The 21465-nt window shown below is 39.0% G+C and overlaps 1 protein-coding gene across 6 annotated transcripts in view; it reads left to right on the forward strand.

Annotated features, from left to right (window-relative positions):
- The window catches only part of SRC (SRC proto-oncogene, non-receptor tyrosine kinase), a 167788-nt gene that overhangs the window by 81864 nt on the left and 64459 nt on the right, over positions 1–21465 (forward strand). The window contains exon 1 of one of the 6 annotated variants that reach the window (XM_031954054.1): positions 2669–3428. The exons of the other annotated variants lie outside the window; for them this stretch is intronic. The gene's annotated coding sequence lies outside the window, so the exon portion shown is untranslated. Of the gene's footprint in view, positions 1–2668; positions 3429–21465 lie in introns of those variants that run through there. 6 annotated transcript variants of the gene reach the window in all.

The raw sequence follows: 21465 nt of genomic DNA on the forward strand, positions 1-21465 counted from the left end.
AGTTGGGGTCAGACAACTTAGATTTGCTCATTAGATCTTCTTATGAGCTATGGAATTCAAGGCAAGCCACTTCCTTTCTCTAGAAGGGTTTCAGTTTCCTTAAATATAAAATGAAGGAATAGGGATGGATGTTGGAATCTAAGGTCCCTTTCGCTTCTAATAGTCTGTGATCTAGAGAACAATTCTTTACCTCTTGTGAAAAGTCATTCACGGAATCAGGGAATAGGGAATAGAATCAGGGAATACTTTTAAGTCCATCCTTAGGGGCAGGTGCTTGTCTAACAGTGAAATGAAACTTAATGGTCAGAGGCCTCAAGGGGAGAAGTGAACCTACTGAGGTCTTACCTCAGATGGCTTTCTGCTATTTGGGCACTTCCTCTGTTTGGGTGGTTTCAGGACAAAGAAAGGAGAAAAGGGTAAAGTCCAGAAGAACAGGGCTTTAGGTTTTACTAAGTATTTTACAAATATTATCTCATTATTCATTGCAAAATGTCCTATAAAGGAGGTGCTATCAGTATTCACATTTTACAGATGAGGAAACTGAGACTCAAAGAGGACAAATGACTTGCCCAGAGTAGCTAGTAAAGCACCATGGTATAGTAAAAAGAACATGGGCTTTGCATTAAGAGGACCTGGCTTCAAATCTTGCATCTGACATTTACTCCCATTGTGGGCAAGTTGATTAAATTTCCTGGGCTTCAGGAAATGAGAAGGTTGAATTGGTGTGTCTACTAGCTCCAGTTTTGGGATTCTGTGATTTTTCACAGCCTAAGGCAGGATTCAAACACAGGTTTTTCTAACTCCCAAGTCCAATGCTATCTCCTCTGCCATGTTGCTACTATTCATTACCATTGCTTTTCCATTCCTGAATTTAACTGGGTCTAATCAGTACCCCAACATGATCCCCAAAAGGCTTAATGAGTTCCAGATTATTTCTGAAGTCTTGGCTCAGCCTATCTAAAGTCTTTAGGTTTAGAATGCCCAAGCCCACCTCATTCAAGAACCCCTTGCTATCATAATGATAGCTTATTTGTGTTGCCCTATGATTTATGAAGTACTTTGCAGACATTATCTCATTGAGTCTTCCCAACAAACTTTTGGTCATAAAACTACAAGATTTAGAGCTGGGAGGAACCTTAGACATTATCTAGCCCAATCCCTTGTTTATACAAAAGAAGAAATTGAGGTTAAGATGACTCAGAGTAACACAACTAGCAAATGGCCAAGCTGAAGTTCAAACCTGTCTCTTTTGATGCCATATTTAGGATTAATCCCACTGTACCATGATACCTGTTATGCCAAAGTGCTCCCAGGGGACTGTGGTATTCAAGAAAAGGTTACTGGCCATGTTAGAAAAACACATGGTGGTTGATGTGGTGACTGAGTAGAGCCCAAACCAAGGTAGGCCCCCTCCTGTTGTCCTAGGTAAATGTCCAAAAGGCTCTTGGCCAAAGATGATACACAAACTTTTATAAAATGGTAGGTTGCACTTCTGTGCTTGAATAATTCCATTGGCTAAAAAATGTGGGTTTTCCTCCACTAGTGCAGATCACAGTCTCTTCATGCCTTTCCATCCTGTGATATATTCTTGCTCATGTTCTCCCACAATTCCTTATCTTGTTTCCTTCTTTAAATGTTGTTTTATACTCTTTTCTTTTCAGTAGTCAGTCACCCATAAGAGGTCCTAATAACCTTCTTCACCCTTCTCAATAGGAATCTCCTTTATAACAAATAAATGCAGTCAAGCAAACCCAATCATGGGATTATAATATCATAGCTTTAGATGTAGAAAGGGGCTTTGGGAACATTTAGTGCAGACTAATTCTTTTCTAGATCACACTGGCCACTTCTGAAATTGTATCTGTAATTCCACTCACTTACTCATTCCCTCAGACAATTAATAAGCATTTATGAAGTGCTTATTTAATATGATGAGAGAACCCCCCCTCCCCAACAATCCCTGCCTTCTTATAGGAGACACAACAACTACCTACAAGATATGCATAGGGTAGATGGGAAGTAACTTATAAAGGAAAGGAAGAACAAACATTTATTAAGCACCTACTATGTCTCAGGACTGTGCTAAGCACTTTACAAATGTTATCTTGTTTATTTATTTATTTTTTTAATAGCCTTTTATTTACAGGATATATGCATGGGTAACTTTACAGCATTAACAATTGCCAAACCTCTTGTTCCGATTTTTTACCTCTTACCCCCCCACCCCCTACCCCAGATGACAGGATGACCAGTAGATGTTAAATACATTAAAATATAAATTAGATACACAATAAGTATACATGACCAAAACGTTATTTTGCTGTACAAAAAGAATCAGACTCTGAAATATTGTACAATTAGCTTGTGAAGGAAATAAAAAATGCATGTGTGCATAAATATAGGGATTGGGAATTCAATGTAATGGTTTTTAGTCATCTCCCAGAGTTCTTTTTCTGGGCATAGCTGGTTCAGTTCATTACTGTTCCATTGGAAATGATTTGGTTGATCTCGTTGCTGAGGATAGCCTGGTCCATCAGAACTGAAATGTTATCTTGTTTAAACCTCACAACAACTTGTGAGGTAGGTGCTGTTATCCCCATTTTACAGATGAGGAAACTGAGGTAGACAGCACATAAGTGACTACTTGTCTAGAGTCACACAGCTAGTAAATATTTGAGGTTAGATTTGAACTCGGGTCATCTGGACTCCATCCACTGTGCCACCCAGCATCCTCTTAATAGCTGAGAGTGCCAGAAAAGGCCTCCTGAACAAGATGATGATTGAGCTGAATATTGAAAAAAGCTGGTAATTCTAAAAGGCAGAGGTGAAGAGAGAGAACATTCCAGGGATGGGGGACAGCCAGGGCCAAAACACTGAGACCGGAGATGGAGCATTCCTTGTGAGGCAGCATGAAGACCAGGATAGCTGGAATTTAGGGGAACGAGGAAGAGCCATGTGGAAGAAGATGGGAACGCTGTGAGGGCCAAACTGTGAGGTACTCTAGGGGGTGTGCTTTAGGCCATCACTCTGACCAGAAACCTGAGATGTAGCTCGTCCTCGGAAGTCACAGTTGGTTCCTGTGCTGCTCATTTCTTCGTAGAAGATCTACCCCAAAGCAGAGAGCTCTTCTAGACAGACCTGGGAGAAGAGGCACAGAGAGTCCAGTGTGAGAGAGGGTTGTGGGCTGGGGCGGGCTTCCCGGGGGAAGTGGGCTACCCAGGATGTAGTAGTGCTAGTGAGTCAGCCTCCTGTCCTCTTCCTTCATTTTCTCTTCACGGTTCCTTGTGCTGTGTTCCTGCGACTACTTCAATGCCTCCTCTGCACTGCCTGATGCGCGATGATGTCATTCCCATATCACCACCTCCTTGAATCCTGTTCTAATGTGAGTGATGCAGAGTTCAGGGTGGATGTGGCCTGGGATTGAACAGGTGAGCTTCTATGGCCAGCTCTCAAAAGGGAACCTTATTTAGTTAAATTGAGGTTTTAGATCCTAAGAAACTCCTACGTGACCATCCTGGTGTTTGGTTAGACAGGGGAGCTATGTCAAACATCATTCCTGTCCTTTTGAAGTTTATGGTCAAATAGGGGAATGAAATGCAATCAGAGATAATATACATGATAAATGTATTTAGAAGGTGCAAAAAGAAAAAAGGTCATTATTGACCCTTAGCACATAGTAGGTGCTTAATAAATGTTTTTGGATTGACTCATCGACTGACTAACCAAGGAGATCAATGAGGATTTCATGAGAGAGATAGCTTTTTATTTCTGTATTTAAGGATAAGAAAACTTTCTCAACAGAGGAGGTTGGGGAGAGGCTATTCGAACTACAAGGGGTAGCTTGAACAAAGGGGAAAAGGTAGGAGAGTGTAGAGTATCTTTGGAAGCAAAGAGTTGTCCATTTTTAAGGCGTCTATAGCCTTCTTTTGGGAGAAAAAGATTAACTTCAAACAGATCCTGATACCTGTGCGAATTTGTCCTGATCAGCATCTTTCACAAAAGCAGAAGCAGTCTACTAGGTTGGGAAGAGCATTGCTTCAGCATCAGGAAAGATCTGATCTGGCATCTTAGTTCCATGACTTCACTTGGTGGGTGACCTTCACTGTCTGAGACTGTTTTCTCATCCATAAAATGGGGATAATATTGTTTGTTCTTTCTATTTCACAGGGTATCATAAGGTAAGTGCTTTTTGGAAACCTTAAAGCACTGAAGAAATGGGAATTATTATCATCATCATTATTATCACTAGGTTGTTATTTCAATTTAACAACTTTGCTAAAGAATCCCCTCTGATAGGGCGGATTGATTTCTCCTTTGTAACATTATTCCTGTGGAACTGTCCCTAATAACTTTGTTTTTCTTAATGTCATGTTTTTGCAAAACCAGATGACAGGTAGGTGCTGTTATTTCCCCCATTTTACAGTTGAGGAAACTGAGGCAGATGTAGATCAAGTGACTTGCTCAGGGTCACACAGTGGCTGTTTGAGGCTGGATGTGGTCTCGGATTTTGTGACTCCAGGTTTAATGCTCTATCCACTTCCTAGCCTAACTCCCTCTCAATAATGAATTTGCATAACAAAACAAAACAAACAAAACAAAACAACCCCTAAGGTCTTAGATTTCAGTCATAGAAAATTTTTTTAATAGCTTTTTATTTACAAGTTATATGCATGGGTAATTTTACAGCATTGACAATCGCAAAACCTTTTGTTCCAATTTTTCCCCTCCTTCCCCCCATCCCCTCCCCCAGATGGCAGGTTCAGTCATAGAAATTTAATGTCCAGAAGGAAGGTGAGAGTCCCACAGTTCTCTGCCTTGATTAAAACACCTGTAATGAATTATGTTCAGTACTGATTCTAAGGGATTTGAAGATAAACCAGATGAGGAGCAAAAGAAATTAGGGAGATTTAGTAAATTGTAAGCTCTGTGAAATCATGGTCTGTCTCCAGTAACTAGAGCCTCAGAGCCAACTGAGGGCCTTTCATAGAAGAGATGCTTAAGATACTTACTCATTCCCCTAAATTAAATATTGAGTCTGAAGAAGAAGAAACTTAGGTAGATCCTTGGTTATATGCAATGTTATTTTGTGAAGTTGGATATAATACAGGATTGGACATGTGTTTTCATTGATAAAAGGAACTCTCAGATGCAGAAACTTCCTTTACAGATAAATACAGGTCAGCTTCTTCACTAAGAGGTTAAGTGACTTGTCCAGGCTTACGTTGTCAAGATGTCAAGATAAGTTGGCTTAAAAACCAACTTTTATCCATTGTGTCATGCTTTCTTTCTTGTTATGTAATATAAAGACAACATTTGTTTTGCTTGGTCACTGAGGGCAGAACCAGAATGAGTGAGGAAATGTTATAAATGAGGCAGATTTGAGCTTAAAAAGAAGTTTTTTAAGTTAGCTACCTGGAAGTAGAATGGTCTGTCTCATAAGAAAGTATGTTTCCTATCACCAAACATGTTCAAACAAAACCTGGTTGGTCATTTTGGCTCATAAAACAGATACATACTTTAGGTCGAAGTTGGCCTGGATTTCCCTCTGAAGTTTTTTCCCCCAGCTCTGAGATTCTAGGAGTATCTGAGCATCTAGCAAGAGAAGGAGTGCCATCACAAGGGCTTCGCCTCCTCTTCAAGGGCTTCAGGTTCATTTTTTTCCACCTGGAATCCTTAAGCAGTGCCCAGACACACCCTGCATACTTGGCCAACTTAGCAGGCTGAGTCATTTCGGTTTGGGAGGGAGTCTGGAAACGCAGGGAGTGTCATGGATGGGTCAGGTAGAGAAGCATTTAGAGGGTGGAGTGGACTCTTCCTGACTCCAGTACAGGGAAAGCTCTTAGTCAAACTCACCAGCTTCTGCTAACCTCTCAATTTCTGACAGCTAAGGCAGGTATGGTGGGGGAATCTTCGAAACAATGGAGATGAACAGCAAGTCTAGGCAAGAGCCTGTTAGAAAGATGATGTATTATATGCCTGAAAGTGTGGCTTCTACCTGTGGTCTGGGAGGTGTCCATGGACCAAATGACAGGTTGCCTGCTATGTAATTGCCAGATGTGATATATGTACCTGGGGGGGACATTTTTTCTTTTATTCTTATATGATACTTTAAACCTTCAGGTAAGTGAACTCTGCCTATTTTGTAGTGCTGCCCTTGCTCCTAAAAATTTTGATGAATCCAAAAAGCTGGAAGAGATCTGATCCAGTTCCTCATTTTATGGAAAAAACATTGGAACCTTCCCCCTCCAAAAAAAGTATAAGTAGACTCAATTTTATAGAGTTTGTTTTTGGTTTGTTTGTTTTAGTGAATTTATACAGAGCTGTGAGGTACTTTATAACAGGATACAGTTTGTAAAGTATTGTTTAGTACAACAGAATACAGAGTAGAAAGAACCTTGGAACACAGAATATTAGAGCTGGGAGATACTTTGACATGTAGGTAAATTGAGACCCAGAAAGGGAAAATGATTTGTCTAAGAAAACATCACCTTAGTGGTAGAGCTGGGACCAGAACCTGGTTCTCCGAACTCAGTCCAACACTTTTTTCTGTTATACCATAGAAGAATCTTATAAACATTGTAAAACAAATTTTGTAAAACCTGCCATGTCCCCATCCCATTCTCAGTACTAGTTCCAATAAGTTGTCTGTCTGTACTAGTCCTACCTTTCCCATCTCAGCTTCCCAAATGCTTCCAAATTCATCTTGGAAGCATCTCATTCAACTGCCTTGGAAGCAAGATAGTTTTTTCCTTTACCTCAACCTGGGATGCTGGTGTCTAAGGGGGATTGATTCTCAATCTTTTTTTTTTTTTTTTTTGAAAGTCAAAATAGCAGCTTTATAAGAGTTGGGCCTGTCCTAACAGGCCATTTGATAGGGGGCAGAATTTGCTAAGCTGCTTTGAGGCATTACAGTTACTCCACATGCACTAAGACAAATTTGTTTGTTTCCTGAGGGTATAAGCAGACTTCTACTTTTCTAGGCTGTTTGGTAAAGATTGCCTTAGCTTGCCTTCAGACACAAAACTTTCTTTTTTTCTTTTGGAGCATGGTGGGTAGCAATGACTACAAAATTTTTTTGCTTTGTTATCTATGTGACCACAAATCACTTCACCTTCCTGGGGCTCAGCTTCCTGGTCTGTAAAGTGAGGAGTTAGGACTGGGTAATCTCTGGGACTCCTTCCAGCTCTAAATCCCATGATGTGTTTTCTGGCTGCAGGAACAGGCAGATGCTGCCACTTTGTGCTGGGTCATCCTGGGAAAGGTTCTTCCCTCTCATCCCATCCACTCCATTGCCTCCTCCACCTGTTCATAGATGAATGACATTTTACCATCAGGGACAATAATAATGCACATTTGCTTCTTCAGTATTTTAAAGTTTACAAATCACCTTTCTCACAATAACATTGTAAAGTAGGTAGTACAAGTATTATTATCCCATTTTAGAGAAGAGGAAGCTATGATCAGGGGAAAAATAACTTGCTTAGTCATACAATTAGTCAGAGTTAGAGCCAGACTTCACTAATCATACCGAAAGTCACCCATGACTCTTCTTTCTCTTCTCTGACATGATTGTCTTCCCATTCCCATATCAGTAAGCTGCCCATTATATCTCCACATCATATTTCACTTCCATCCTTTTTTCTTTCCTATCAGGGCTACTTTGACATTTATCTCTTCTTGCTGCACTATAAAATACAACTCTTCTGTTTGCTATTTAAAGACTTTTAAAATCTTGAGTTCCACCTATCTTTCTGAACTCCTCACATTTTCTCATCTCATAAATTTTAAATTCAAGTCAAACTGCTTTGCCATTAATCCTTCAGAGCATCATGTTTCTTATTTCAATGTTCTTCCTCCCATTTTCTGGTCATGGAATCCCTAGCCGGCTTTAAGGCCCAGGTCAGATGCTGTATCCTGCAAGAATCTTTACCTGATTTCTTCCCCGGTTGTTAGTGCTTCCCATCCACCAACCAAAAAAAAGCACTCCATATAAATTTTGTACTGACTTATTTGTTCACATGTTCTTTCTTTTGAATAGTAAACACCTTGAAGTCAGGGATGTTTAAAAAACATTTTCTCTTCCTGGCATATGTGCCTAGCACAGTGAGTGGTATATAGTAGATGCTTAAAAACTCTTAATTGAATTGAAATGGGCCTAGGTCTTCTGATTCCAATTCTAGTTTTCTTGTATACACCTTGAGGAGGATGGCAGGATTATTGTCATCATTGGTATGTTGAGTTAGAGAATCTTGGAGTCCCAGATGATGCTAGGATTTGGAATTGGAAGGATCCTTAGAGGTCATCCCATTGTAATCCAGCTCCTTTGTTGTTTAGGCAGGGTGCCTTAAGTGATCTACTCAAAACTTCAGGAAAAGAATAAGATTTGACTTTCTGGGCCTAAATCTCTCTTCTCTTCCTTGGCCCTTAGTGAGTTGAGAAGAGCCTGAAGTGTTCTCTGTGCCAGCTTTGATAGGGCACTTGCACTGTCTAATTCTAAGTGCTTTTTCTGCAAGGGGAGATGGCGGTGCTGTGAGAACACTTGGTCAACCAGCCTGTCTTCTGCACACTGGGTACTGTACTGTTCCCTGGAGAGAACTCCCTATGACATTTTATTCTGGGAACAGAAAATTAATGACTTTTCCCTCCCTCTTCCCACCCCCCAACACTTACTTCCCTGCCTCTCTGGAAGAGGACATAGGTTGGACCACTTGCTACCTTGATGTATATAACTGAGGATCCTCTCCCTTCCCCTGCAAACCTCCTTTATCAAGTAGGGAAAATCTTTAGGACTTTAGGCCACTAGGTGCCCATTCTCTATAATCTGCTCTGCTTTCCATAGACCTTTTAAAATGTCTCTGTTCCTTCTCCCCCTCTTTTCTTGCCTTCCTTCTGGGACCTTGTATCTGAAATTTGACTAAGTAATCTTGCCTTGCCCCAACCTGAGCTTTACTCTAATTAAACTACATGTTTGGAAGGCTTCTCCCACAACCCTGAGAAGGAGGGAATTAAACAGATTTTCCCCTCCTTTCAACAAAATTGCTAAGTTTATCTTCAATGCCTGCCACCTCTCCTCACTTGTAACTTGTCCTCCCACCCCTGCCCCCCAGCTCCATTCCAGACCCATCTGTATTGTCCAGTTCTCCTTCCTCATAACAAAACCTGTTCTTAGGGGGAGATAGTAATAAGTATCCTATTATTCCTGTTTATGGTTTACAGAGCACAAGCTCCATAAATTCTCTCACTTCCCCTTTTCCACTCCCATTATTATCCTCATTTTGATTGGGAGGTTACTAGGACCTCAGAGAGGGAAAGCGACGGCCCCAAAGCTGACAGGTGGCCAAGGGTTTCCTAGTTTGTAGGTGACTAATTAGGACCTAATTTAGATCTTGACTCTAAAATCAATGCTTTTAAAAGTGAGCGTGGAAGTAATATTAGTGATCATCTTGTCTGACCGCCTATATTTCATGGACAAAAAACTAAAAGCCCATGGTCTATGGGACCATTGTCCATGGTCATCTGGTTGCAGAGTTGAGGTTGGGACCCATGTTATGTGAACATGGATCTAGGGTTCTTGATGCTAAGTGAGCCTTTGTCTCCTTGAGGGCCTGAAATCCTTCAGGTTGAGCTTACTTTGGGAAGCCTCTAAGAGAACTTTCAAATGAACCTTGTTTCTTTGAGGCCCTGAGTCAGCTTTCATTAGAGCTTTGGAACTTTGGTGCTTTCTATTGGAGGGAGTTGGGTGAGAGGGAGAGCTTGGATGACACCTGTTCTGGACAGCCTTCTTTGATTGCTCCTTATTTTACATTGTTTCACTTTTTTCAAATTTTCATAGTATCATAGACTAGATCTAGAGCTAGCAGAGACCTCAGAGGCTATGTAGTACAAACCCCTAACTTTACATGTGAATGAACTGAGGACCAGGGAAATTAAAGGACTTGCCCAAGTTCCCACGGGTAGTGGGAATGGTGGGATATGACCTCAGGTCCTCTGATTCTCAAGTATCCTCAGTATTTAGAATATTCTCAGATTGAAGTATCCAGCCCTAACCTCTCTCTAACCTTTGGTGTTTCATTTTCAACTGCCTGTTGGATATTTCAAACTGGGTGTCTTATAGAGATCTTCAATTCAACATGTTCAAAACTGGACTCACTATCTTTCCCCCAAACTTTCCCCATTCCTAGCTTCATTACAAAGGAACCACCTTTCCCTAGTCACCCAGGTTTGCAACTAAGGTGTCATCTTCTACTCCTTACTCTTATTATTATCATATGTGTCCATACTCCCATATTTAGTCTGTTGCCAAATCCTTTCATTTCTATTTTCAGAACATCTCTGTATACATCCTCTTCCCTCCTCTTTCACTGGTATCATTTTGGTGCAGCCTCTCCACATCTTGTACATGAACTATGGACAGAATCTTTGCTTGGTCCATCCTCCTCTCAGCTGTCACATTGGTCTTATAGTGTAGATCTCCTTTCTCCCCAGTCCAATCAATTTCCTATTACTTTCAGGATCAAATATAAAATCCTTCAAAAAAAACCTTTTTAAAGTTGCTTTCTTGTCCACGGACACATAGAGATTATTGAAACTGAAAGAAAAGTTTGCTTAGCTCACAGAACTCTGGATGCCCCAAATGGAAGGACTTAAGACCATACAATATTAGAGCTGGAAGGAACTTTGGGGATCAGCTAATCCAATTCTCCCAATTTATTGAAGAGGACTGAAGCCCAGGAAGGAGGTAAAGAGGCTTGATTAAAGTCACGTTATCTGTGTGCATCCCTTCTCAGCTTTTTCCCTCCCCTATTCCTACAAAAGATTTTCCTTTCATTTCATAATACTCTGTACATTGTTTATGCTTTGTTGTAAATGGAGCTGGGTTTAAATTCTAGGTCTTTTACTTAATTCTCCCCATTTCATTCTATTTACATTTATATATTTTTAAAGTACAGAGATTTAAATTTGTTTTTTTTTCCAAGTACAGATTCCCCCCTTCCCTCTACTCCTTTCCCCTCAAAAAGAAGACAAAACTTATTACAAACATTTGTAGTTGTGCAAAACAAGTTTCAGCATTAGCCGTATTCAGGGTGGGGGGGGAGAAGCAAGAAAAAAAAAAGAGAAAAAAATGTTTCCATTTGCACTCTGAATTCAGTTCTTTATCTGAAGGTGAATAACATGTTTTGTCTTGAGTACTCTGAAATTATGGTGGATCTTTGTATTGATCAGAGTTGTGGACATTGTTCTCCTGTTTCCATGCACTTCACTTTGCACCAGTTCTTATATCTTCCTAGATTTTTCTGGTCATCCCTTTTGTCATTTCTTACTACACAATAGTGTTCCATCATCTTCATATGCCATATACATTATATATATATATATATATATATATATATATATATATAATCTCATTACATGTTGTCTGACTGTGGAAAATCACTTAATCTCTTTGGCTTTGAGTTTCATCTGTAAAACAGGTGATAGTTGGGACGAAGCTTGGATATTGGATTAGTTCAAAGGTTCTTAAACTTTTTTGTATCTTTAATCCTAATAATTTGGCTAAACCCCTTCTCTGATTCATGTTTTTAAATACATAAAATAAAACAATAAAATTATAGAGAGAAAAAACCCCAAGCATTTATTAAGTGCTTACAATGTTTCAGATAATGGGAAGACAAATACAAGCATTACCTGTTCTCAGGAAGCTTTTATTCTAAGCTTATTTAGTGGGGAAGAAGCTTCTTCATTCTAAGTTTATATTCTAAATTTCATGGAGGGAAATAATACACGACTATTTTGAAAATACTTCTTAAGTTGAAAATCAATTATATTGAAATGCATTGTATTCCCCTTTTCCCCCAGCCAAGTATACAGACTCTCAAATCTGTCTGTGGAGTCTAGGTCAAGAACTAGACTTGTATGATCTTTTAGGACCTTTCCAGTTATAAATCCTGTAACCTTTTTCCATTTCATTATTTCATCATTTATTTATCTATTTATCAATTTATTTATTATTTTATTTGCTTATTTATTTATTTGCTATTGTATGCTGCACATTTACATATGCACTATATCCAAGCTTCATACCCATTCAGGTTTCTAAATTACAAATTCATTCTCTCTCTCCCTCTTCCCTTCCCCTTTTCTCCTCTCCCCTTTCCCTTTATTCCTTCCTCCTCTTCTCTTCCCTCTCTCTTCTCTTCCCTTCCTCCTTTTCCTCTTCTCTACTCTCTTCCCTCTTCCCTCTACCTATGCATTTGTGCATATTTATTCATCTCTCCATTCATTCATTCATTCATTTATTTGTTTATTTATGATCCCATTCCTTTTATGCCCATAGAGGCTAAATGATTTGCCCAGAGATAGTTGTGAAGCTGGAATCTGGATTTGGATCTTACTCTAAATGCTTCCACTATACTCATTTATTTGTTTGTTCATTTAATTTTTATAAAGCATTTATTATGTGTGACCTTATATGCTTAGGTCCCTTTGTTCAAGCAGTCCAATAGAAGAATAAGACAAGTCACAAATCATTTTACTACCAAAGATAAATGCATATGTACATAAGTACTTAAGAAGTATTGACAAACTTTTGTTCAACTTAGAACAGGGAGAGCTCATATCTGTTTAGATTAGTTATAGAAGGTTCACAGAAGTAAAAGCTGACTTTTGAAACTTTTGAATTAGTCTTTAAAGGATGGCTTGGATTTCAGGTGTTAATTAGCTGGGAGGCTATCCCAGATAACAGCTTGAGAAAAATGTGTGGAGATGGGAAAACACAATGTAGATTTAGGGAACATTTGAGTGTTTACATTTGGCTGGAGTGTATAGTATGTGAAAATTGGATAGTTGAAGACAAGATTGAAATGATATTTTGAAGACAGAACATAGGAGCTTTGAATACCACACTAAGTAATTTGGACTTTATCCTAAAAGCAATAAGGGACCATTTAATGCTTTTTTTTTTTTCAGAAGAGTGATATGATTATAGGAGTATATTAGGAAGATTACATATGACAAAATAGATCAGGGCAGAGAAAGATGGGAGGCAGAAGGACCAGTTGACTATGGTAGTAATGAAAGAAACAGCTAGTTAGAGCTGGAAGGGTTCTTTGAGAATTTGTCCAATCCCTTCATTTTGCAAATGGAAAAACTGAGGAACAGAGAGAAGAGGGAACTCACTAGTATAAGATTAGAGAACAAATGGTAAATCCAGGACTAGAACCATACTGTTCTGTGGACTTGCTACACTCTATGTCCTAGGGTCCTCAGGTTCTAGAATCATAGCTTTAAATAAAGGCCACCTAGTCTAATTGCCTCATCTCCCATATGAGGAAACAGAAATTCAGAGAAGGTAAGAGATTTGCCCAACATCATGCAGATGGTGAGATGATGAATGTGACTGAAGGAATGGCAGGAAGGAAGAGAATGAGGGAGAAAATGAAAAGACTGAAATGGCAAACATCTAAACAGGCACTCAGGGCCATATTTACACATGTGGTATGACAATTTATCTTTGATTCCACTGCCCTACAAGACATGAGAAGGCCGAACTAGATTTCTCTGGACTTGGCAAGTTACATTCTTTGACCCTGATTTGCTGAAAGTTTGGATACAAAGATGGAAAGAAAAGGACAAGTCAAAGATTACTCCAAGGTTGCCAGGGTGGGAGACTGGGAGGAGAATGAAAGCCTCCCCATCTCTCCTCCCTATGGGTAACTGACTTGAGAGGGCCAGTATAAATCATGGTGTCATACTACGAGAGATCTCAGTGATCTTCAATCCATAGATCAGTCAGTAAGCATTTATTTTTTAATTATCTATCAATAAGCCCTAGGAATACAAATAGAGAGAATGAAACAATCTCTTCCACCAAGGAGTTTACATTCTTATTAGGATTATTAGAAGGGAGGAGTTGTTATGATTGTTTAGTTCATTTAGTTCATGACCCCATTTGCGTAAAGATACTGGATTTCTTGGTTAAGATACTGGAGGGATTTGCCATTTCCTTCTCTAGTTTTTACAGATGAGGAAGTTGAAGCAAAGGGATGCCCAGGATTGTACAGCTAGTAAGTGTCTGGGGCCAAATTTGAACTTAGGAGTTTTCCTAACTCTAGGCCCAGAGCTCTATCCAAAGTTCTACCTAGTTTCCCTCTGACAAGGGAGACAAACATATAAATATATAAGTTTATATGGAATATATGCAATTCTTTTTTTCAAAAATCTTTTATTTAGTCATTTAAAAAAATTGAGTTTCAAATTCTCTATGTTCCTCCTACCCCCTCCTTCTGCTTTGAAAAGACAAGCAATTGGAATATATGCAGTTCCTGTCCTCTCCTAGAAATCTAGATAAGGAAACTAAGACCCAGAGATGGAAAGGAGTTTCTTCAAGGATACACTGTGAGTGTAAGTCAAAGATGGGGATTGAATTCCTTTCTTAAAATTTCAGATGTAAGAGTCTTACCCAGGCTGTCTTCTGGAGCTTTTTGTCAGGGAGGAGGAACACCTTTGCTTCCAGGAGGTATTTGCTGTGTCTCTGGCTGCACTTTCTAACAAAATCTGTTATCTGTCCCCCACTCCTTTTATTTCTGCTGGAGTGCAGAGAAGAAGAGAGAAACCTGCTTTCTGGGTGCCCTTCTTTTGAAGCCTGAAGTATGGAGGGCCATTAGAGTTCATGGGCAGTGGGAGGGACAAGAAGGGTGAAGTCCATCTCATTACTTTCTCCATATCCTTGGGAGAGAGAGAGAGAGAAGCTAGTATGGCAAGGAAAAGCCATGCTCACCATTCTCCTATGTTGGGGTAAGACGGGTAGGCTGATTTGCACCCCTCTGCTTTGCTCTGGGATCACTGACTTGTCTGTTTCTGGCGTGGGTTGGGCTTCTAAGGGGACAGGAAAGTTTTTTCTTTTATTGACTTTGGTTTTATTCTCTTCTAAGAGTGTGCTTACTAGTCTGGAGCATCTTCTCTACTCTCATCCCCTTGCCCAATTTTCAGGGCATCTGGACTAAGTGGTCATGCATTTACATTTTGACTTAGTTACTTATCATTAGTGTTATGTTGGAGGAGGGACTGATTAATTTCTCAGGACCTTGTTTTCTTCATTTATAAAATGAAGGAGCCAGACTGTATGATAGCATCATAGGTTTAAAACTGGAAGAGAAGTCATCTAGTCCAAATCCCTCATTTTGTGGATCAGGAAACTGAGGCTCACAGGGTTGCCCAAAGTCATATAGTAGTAAATGACAAAGCTCCAGTGATTTCTAAGAATTCTTTCAGCTCAGAATCTTAGGATCCTCTGGTCAGGACAGTAAATGAATCACACAATCTCTTAGCTAGAAGAGACCTCTGAGATTATCTCATTAACCTCCCACTCAGTTCAACCATGTTTTCAACTGCTACCATTTCCTATAAGCTCATTTTCCAGGCTCTGTGGAAACTGCTATAACAATGGGAAACTCACTTGTTTATGAGGCAGCCCATTCTATTAGTGGAGAACTCTGGTGGTTAGGCAATTTCTTCCTTATGTTCAACCAAAATCTGCCTCCAACTCATTCAGTTCTTGGGATCCCACATAATAAGACTTATTTCCCAAATGTGCCAGAAGCAGGAAATACATGAAATTAAGTTATAATGACAAAAAGCATTATTATCCCCAACTTGATTGGCCAAGTGGGAAGAATATAAGATTGGGGCTTATTGAATTATTTTACTCAAATTACATTATTTCTCTGGGCTTTCAGTTTCTTAAATTGAGGAAGGGTCTCCTCAGTATGTTGGTTGAATACTCTGTAATTTATAGGAGGATCTGGACAAAAATCACATTGGGTAAACAGGCATTAGAGTGAATTTCTTGAAAGTAGGGTCTGTTTTGCCTTTCTTTGTATCCCCAACATTTAGCACAGGGCCTGACTATATGATAATGAGAATTATAACTTGAATGGATTGAGAGGAACTATAAATATGGGATATGGTCAGCCAACCTCTCTGTACTGAGTGCCTCCTCTGGTCCCAACCCTTTGTTCTCTGCTGTAGTGATATAGAGAAATCTAGGACCTGGTCCTTTCCCTCAAGCTTGAAGTTTAATTGTAGACCTTAATAAATACATGAATAAAGCATCTACTAATCATTTACTAGGTACAAAGCTCTGTGTTAAGTGCTGGGGATAAAAAATGGAAAATTAATCCCTGCACTTAAGGAACTCACATTTTAATGGGGAGAGACAACATATAGTTAGTTGACTGTCTAATTGACTGAGCAACAGGTAGGAATGGAGTATGATCTCCATAACTGTAAGGAATATTAAAGTGGATGAGATCCCAGGTCCATTTAAAATATTTGAACAGGATGATCTCAAAAGTCGCTTCAAGATCTAAATTATCTTATGATACATGTGGAAAACAAGGCAGAGATGGGGTGAAGAGGTACAGAGGTGTATGTGACTTGCCTGTAGTCATATAATGAATTAGTGACAAAACCAGAAATGGAATCTGGATCTGCTGATTCTCTAACCAAGGTCCTTTCAGTTATTCCATACTGTCACCCTATGCTATGTTTTAAGCCCTGGTGTATTTCCTGACTGGAAAAAAAGGAGAGTCTTGAGCCAGTTCTGGCTTCTACTTTAAAAAAGGAAGAATTGGGCTGGGGGACTTCCTACTGGATAATCACGTTCAGCAAGGGCTTCCTGGGAAGGAATTACAAATTTAGGAAGCTTAAGATACTGTCATTCAAGGGTGGCTTATTATCCCCATCAAACCCTACTAAAAATAGAGCCACTGACTTCTTAATAGGAAGAACAGGAAATAGTGGGAAATGTAATTTGAATAGGATGAGAGTCAGCCAGCCTGTCTGTATTGAGTACCTCTTCTGTGCCCAGTTCTGTGCTCTATGCTGTAAGGATACAGACAAGTCTAGCATATGGTCCTTTTCCTCAAGTTTGAAGTCTAGTTAGTGGTGCAATGAGAATAGCTGGGTCCTGGGAATTGATTCAGATTTTGACCCTGCTACAGTGCCCTCATTCTCTCCCTACTACTCCCTTTCAGATACTTAACAGTCTAGTTGGGAGCTCATGTACAAATAACTGTCTTACAAAGTAGGTATAATGAATGCATGAGAGAGGTCCAGCATGCTGATCAAGATCAGAGAATGGAAAATGTCATTTCTGACTGAAAGAGTTTGGGAAAGCTTCCTGTAAGAGGTGGCATTTGAGTTGGATCTAGTGGGAGATTAGTGTGACAGTGGTGAGATTCTGAGAGTTGAAGTGTTAGGAGCAAAGAGAGTGACAGGGAATAAATATTTGGGTGACAGATGGCAAGGAGTTTATAGGATCTCCAGTCTGTATAAGCTAGAAGAGATCCAGTCCAGCCTTTCATTTTGTAGAAGAGGAAACAGATCTAGAGAAGGAAAGTGACTTGCGTGAGGTTATACAACTAGTATTAGCAAGATGGTGGGGAGTAGGGCGAAATCATCTGGGGTGGTGGGTAATGCCCCATCTAGGGTATTTCCTAGGTAGCTTAAAACCTTGTTCTTTCTGGCTCCAAAGCTAGCTCACTAGTCTGTGAGATGGGAGTGAATGACCATCGGTAGATGAAAAGGAGGGGGTGGATGATGTTGTAAAGAGGGGCCAGTGCCTGAGGTCTAGGCTGGAAAGTAGAGATTTATTTATTTGTTTGTTTGTTTGTTTTTTTCTTCTATTTATGCATATGTACTATCATATGCTTTTTTTTTAAATAAAGCTTTTTATTTTAAAAACATATGCACGAATAATTTGATAACATTGACCCTTGCATAGCCTTGTATTTTAGATTTTCTCTTTCCCCCCACTCTCTCCCCTAGATGGCAAGCAATCCAGTATATGTTAAATATGTTTAACTATATGTTAAATCCAATATTTATACAATTTAGAGAGAGATTTAGATGGGGAGAATGAGGATAGGACAAGATGATGGAGGATCTTGAAATGTCATGATTTGTTTTCAAAATACGGTTCTTGAACATGATAATCTTAAGAAATACAAATAAACAAAATAAAGAATACAATCCCAAATAAGACCATAAAAACTGATCTAGTTACATTTTTATAAAAGAAGCTCTAATCTTTTGGCAAAAATGGTTTAAAAAAAAAAAAAAACCCAGCTTATTTGCTCTGGGTCATCTTCCCATCTCATTTCTCTGTGGACTTCAAAAATTTTGTTTCTTTTTTTATGTGGATTTGTCAGTGTGCTGAGTTGTTCTAATTCTGCTTTCCCTCCTTAGCCTTGCATTCTGTTGCGTTCCCCAGATGTCTTTGCCCTAATTTTTGTTTTTGCAATAGAATAGTCACATTGATATGTTTAAAAAGTTTTAATTCAACAACTAAATTATATTATAAATTATAATAATGATGATGATAGCTAATATTTATGCAGCATTTCCTATGTACCAAGTACTGTGCTAAGCACTTTACGATTATCATCTCTGGTCCTCACAACAAGCTTGGGGAGTAGTTGATATTATTATCCCCATTTTACAGATGAGGAAACTGACTTAAGTGATATTTGCACAAAATCACTTAAGTAATAACTATCTGAGGCTAAATTTGAACTCAGGTTTTCCTAATTCAAAAGTGAGCACTCTGCTCACTGTGCTACCTAGCTAGGGTGTCATAATGGAAAACACATTGGAATCAGAAAAACCTACTTTTGAATCCTGGTTCTGAAGGTGGCTTAACACCTAATTTGCTCAACCTCTCTGGGCATCTATTTCCTCATCTATAAAATGAGAAGATTGAACTAGATGATGGATAAAAGTTCCTTCTAGCTCAAAATCTGGGATCCTCTGATTCTATGAAGATTCGGAAGGCAATATCCTAGGTGCTAGAAACACTAAAATTAAAAATGAATCCATTTGCCTACAAAGAGGTTGTTTTAAGTGGGGAAGGTGAAGAAGAAAGAGAGGGGTGTTCCAAGGTAGGTGGATAAAATGTCAACCTGTGGTATCATAATATGGATTTAACTCATGCATGAGGGAATTCCCTCTACAAGGCAGGCCATTACTTTCTTGGCCAGTACTTCCAGAGATGTCATATAGTCAGCATGTCAGAGGACTCATACCTAATTCTTCTGGGCTCTAAAGCTAGCTCACTGTCCACTGTGCCAGAATTGCCTCTCCCCAAATGAAAACTGAGATAAGGTATTCAATAGTTGTTTAACATTCAGGATGTTTTCAGGTTGGGTTTTTTCCCCTTGTTGTAACTAACATGGCTGTGAATATTTTTCTATCGCTAATCTTTTTTTTTTCCCCCTTTCAGTAGTTTGTTAGGTTATAGGCAGTTCTAGTTGTATGAATTCTAGGTCAGAGCATGTCATGTTTTGTAATTCTTATTGTGTAATGACAGGTTGCTTTCCAAAAAAACTACTGTATACAAATTCACAGTTCTGCCAACAGCCTAATAATGTGACAATTTCCCCATAGCTCTGTCTGCCTTCACTGTATCTTATTGTTTACTTATCTTTGTCAATGAAATGGGCACAAGGCAGTACTTAGATGGTACAATGGATAGAGTTCTTGAGTCTGGAATCAAGAAGACATGAGTTGAATTCTGCCTTCAGACACTTAGTAGTTATGTGACTTTTGATAAACTGCTGAACCTTTGTCTGCTTCAGTTTTTTCAAGTGTAAAATGGGAATAATAATAATATTGCCTACCTTGCCGAGTTGTTGTGAGGATCAAATGAAATTGTAAAGTACTTAGCACATAGTGCTTGGTATATAGGAGTGCTGTATATAAATATTAGCTATTATTGTTATTACTTCAGAGCTGTTTTCTCAGATTATTGGAGATCTTGAAATTTTTAAAAGTGATTATTAACAATCCATTTTTCTACCTTAAATAATTGTCTCTTGATATTCATCCACTAGGGGGAATGGATATAAATAACTGTTATGCATTTAGATGTTAAAGGTTTTTATTTTATGTATTTATCACCAAGCATTCTCCCGATTCTATTTCCTTTCCCTTTATTTTGGAGGTGATGCTTTTTATTTTTGTTTAATAGCCTTATTTCCAATAATTTTCCAAAAAAATCCTTAATAAACATGAATGCATTGGAAGAATTTGTACAGTGGTAGCTTAATACATTTTTCCTGAAGGAGCTGTTGAGACAAGATGCAGTAGGTAGTAGGGAACCACCAGAGGTTTTTGGGCCTGGGAAGTAATTCCTTCTTCCAGAAGGGTTGGACTGGTTGATGATCTCTAGGACCTCTTTTGATTGAGATTTTGTGAAGGAAATGGCCAGAAAAAGATATTAGGAAGATGATTCGGTTAAGATGTGAAGTTGGTTTGGGAGTTGGGGGACTAAAGGAAAGGAAACTTTTAAAGGAATACATTTTTATTGCCCTATCTTATTTTTATGTCTCCTAAATTTCCCCCTGTATCTCTTCCATTTTCTGCCTCTTCTCCCTTCCCCTCCTTTTCAGCTTCACCACTCCCAAGGACATTATTGCAATAATCCAGGCTAGAAGAGGCAAATGTCTCTGATTAGATAGTATTTTATTAGTGGAAATTGGAAGAGCTAGACAGGATAAGAGAAATGGTCACCTGTGGTTATTCCTTTGTTCCTATATATGAGCATGATCTTAACTGGACTGGAAATTGAGAGCAAGGACTGCATAACTTACTCCTCTTTTGCATTTAATCATACTCATCTTTTATCATAGGCATTTGGGTGTGTGTTCTTTCTCCCCATTAGCATAGAAGCTCCCTGAGAGAAGGATTGGACTATGTTCTATTTATCTTTGTATGTCCAGAGCTGAACACAGGACCTTGTATACTGCAGGCACTTAAATCAATGTTTATTGAATCAAATCTCTCTTCCACTTCTTCCCCAGCTTGCCCAGCAACCTTTCAGTAAATATTCTTTTGTTTGTGCAGTATGTCTTTAATTCACATTTCTGCTATTTTGGTCCTTCTCCCCTCCCATTTAGTAGTACCTTTCCTTTGAGATTGTCCCCATTCATTTTGTAGATCTTGTTAAATACATAGTTGGTTGCATTTGTCTTCCCCATTAGCATATGAACTCCTTGAGGGATGGGACCATGTTTTATCTCCAGTGCCTGATAGATACATAGCAAGTGCTCAATAAATACTTGTTGGAAGCCTCTCCTGCAAGGGGAAGTTGCAACTAATGTGAGATTGTGTGCAATCATTCACAGAATCATAGATCTAGAGATGGAAGGGATCTCAAAAGCCATCAAGTCAGATTACTCCCTCTCCCCCATTTTATAGTAGAGCAATTGCCCCCTAGAAAGGAAAAGTGAAATGACTTGCTTAATGTCATATAAATGGTAACCATCAGATGCAGAATTTAAACCTAGCTTCTCTCTGTTTCCACTGCTAATGTTTTTTCCAAAACACCACACTTCCTCCCTTGTCACTGGACAAACATATATTGAGTATCTGGTATATTACTAAATAACATGCTAGATGCTGAAGTTA

Source organism: Sarcophilus harrisii, chromosome 2 (genome assembly GCF_902635505.1).
Source record: "Sarcophilus harrisii chromosome 2, mSarHar1.11, whole genome shotgun sequence".
NCBI lineage: Eukaryota > Metazoa > Chordata > Mammalia > Dasyuromorphia > Dasyuridae > Sarcophilus > Sarcophilus harrisii.